Genomic DNA, 2,893 nt, shown 5'->3' with positions numbered 1-2,893 from the left:
GAGACATGGTGCTATTCTTATGATAGTGAAACCAAACATCTATCAAGACAGTGGGACGCCATCATCCCCTCACCTAAAAAAAGCTCGTCAAGTGAAAGATCAAGACGATGCTCACTTGTTTTGATGTGAGGAGAGTGTATTTGGAGTTTGTTCCACCAGGTCAGACTGTTAATCAAGCTTTCTATTTAGAGGTTCTGAAAATATTACACAACAGTGTTTGACCAAAAAAAAAGGCCTGATTTGTGGCAGGTAGGGAACTGGTTTGCCAAGACAATCAATGCACCTGTTCACACAATTTCAGCGTGCCAGATTTTGGCAAAAAAGAGCATGCCTCTCTTGCCCCATGCACCTGATTTCACTCTGTGCAACTTCTTTTTATTTCCATGAATGCAGAGAAACATGAAAGGATAGTGATTTGAGGATGTAGAAGAGGTGAAGAAAAAAACGAGGGAGGTGCTGTCAGCCATCCAAACAGATGTTTGAAGAATGTTTCCAAAATGGAATTGTAGATTTGACAAATGTATTAAGTGTAATGGAGAGTACTTTGAAGGAGATAAGGTTGTTTTGTAAAATAAATAAATATCTTTGGGGGAAAAAATCCCTTTTGGAGGGGATATCCCTTCTAAGTGGCCAGAAGCCCCCCACTCCTGTAAGCCTCAACCTAGCGACACTCAGCTTCACCTCCGTGGTCAGAACACCCAGCTCTCCCATGAAATGCCCAGAGTCAATTAATATGCCTTTCCAGCCATGATTACTTATGTGATATACTCCTACGGCTATAGTCCTGTTTTAGAGGACATGCTCTATTATACCAATGGACAGGATTAGGGTGGGATTAAAACCTGAACTTAGTAGAGGAGCCCTGGTAGCATAGTGGCTATGAGTTGGGCTCCTAACTATAAGATAAGCAGTTTTGTTAGGGACTAGGGTGTCCATTACGCATGCTTAGAGGTCCCAGCTACTGGCAAGGAGTGGTGCACTGCGCATGCTCAGCGGTTCAGGCTTTTGGCCAGGAAGGGGAGGTACACACACCTGGGTGGGTACTGCACCTGGATTGGCCCACCTAAGCCAGGTAAATTCAATTCAGCCAACGGGGTAAACCAGGGTAGTCCCCCATACCTTCCCAGGAATAACAAGACTGTGTGACTTTCGGAACTGCTTCTAGGGAGGTTACCCGGGTGAGGGGTCCTGTGAGTGGCTGTGTAAACCTGAAACTTCGTCTAACTCTCATAAAACTCACTGGGATCACAAACCAGGCTTCGGCGTGAATTTTCTCGCATGGAGCCAAGGACCGAGGCATCCCTCTCCCCTGAGATCTGAAAGTTTGAAACCACCAGCTGCTCCTTGGGAGAAAAACCCCTGCAAAGCTGGTCTCAGAAACTCGCAAGGGCAGTTGTTCTGACTCAGAGTTGGAATTGACTCTCCATGGTTGGGGTTTAAGTGTTTGTAGAGGGTGTGAACCACACCACACCCTGTTTCCTGGGGGGCATCTTTAAGACTGTGTTAGCAGAGTGGGAATACCACAGCATCCTTCCTCTTCCTAGAGGGTATGGTCAGCTAAGAGACAAGCCACACCTCCATCAAAGCCTTTCCTGTGTATAAGAGCCAGCTGAGACGTAGTAAGTCACTTGGAAGAGCACGTCCAAGATCTCTGTGGGAAGCGCACCAGACTGTGCCATGGAGACTCAGAGCAGCTGCACTTGGATTGCCCGATCTTTCCCCTTATCTGGCTCAAGACTATGGAACTGTGGGGCAGAGAAAAAGGGCGCTAGCTTCCTGGCCGTGGAGACAACATCCTTCATCCTTCTTGACCCTTTTTTGACACCAATCACAGCACTCAATTCCTGTGCCGCATCACAATTTATTCGAATGGCCACATGGAACGAGGGATGATACGATTAAGAGGGGTTATTAGGGAGGGTAATAGGCTACCACAAGTCAGGATCAACCAACAGTAACGATAGCGTCATTGGTCTCCACCAGCAGCCCGGTCTCTCTCCAGTCCTCAGTCTCTCAGCTACATGGACCTTTCGGCCATTGCAGACAGAGATCTTGGACACTCCACCTGAACCGAACTTGTTTTTATCTACTCTGCTTTTCACTTGCTCTTCTTCCCATTTGTTATTCCTGCCCATGGACTCCAGCCCCGCCCCGTTCTCCCTCTGCAGTCCCCAGAGCCAGACTGGTGTACTTTAGAACCCACAGACCCTTGGCCCGACTAACACCAAACCAGAACTTCATTTTACAGCACCTCCCAGGCAACCATTTTGAAATTTCATTAGGTTTTCATGTAGGTTCTCTAATTGTTAGGCAAATAACAAACATTCTATAATTAAATATAAAAGCTTCAATTAGCAGAACATGTAAATGGAGTATTTTTAAGGCAGTTCTCCTTTTCCCCAACTTTAATCTATCCTTAACAAGAGTCTAGTCAACAGAAAGTGACTCCAAGACAGAGGGGTGGAGGGGCACGCTCAGCGGGAAAGCACCTCCTGCGGCCCAGCACCACACCGGGAAGCAAGGAGAGCACGAGACAGCAGAGAGGAGGAATGAAGAAAGCGCAACTGCAGGGCTCTGGGTGGAGTTTCTACACAGGATTAGTCAACGTAGCCAATTAGGGATCATTTCTAAAGATCACAGCAGGTAACAAAATAATAATCATATATATATATATATATGAAGTAAAACACTTTGAACCACAAGAAATCAGACCTTCTGATTAGTCTAAATGCCCAAGTGTATAAATAAGGGCATCTCTGAATAATCACTGCTATTGCACACCTTAGTATGAAAAAGCTAACTTTGATGTTAAAGTTTTTTAAAACATTTTTATTTTATATCAAATTAGTTACTGATATGCAAATAATATTAATAAACCATGATTTTTTTTTTG

Source organism: Echinops telfairi, unplaced genomic scaffold, assembly GCF_000313985.2.
Source record: "Echinops telfairi isolate 266 unplaced genomic scaffold, ASM31398v2 ScPeMD7_21;HRSCAF=78, whole genome shotgun sequence".
Taxonomy (NCBI): domain Eukaryota; kingdom Metazoa; phylum Chordata; class Mammalia; order Afrosoricida; family Tenrecidae; genus Echinops; species Echinops telfairi.
Note: the sequence above shows the minus strand (reverse complement) of the source record.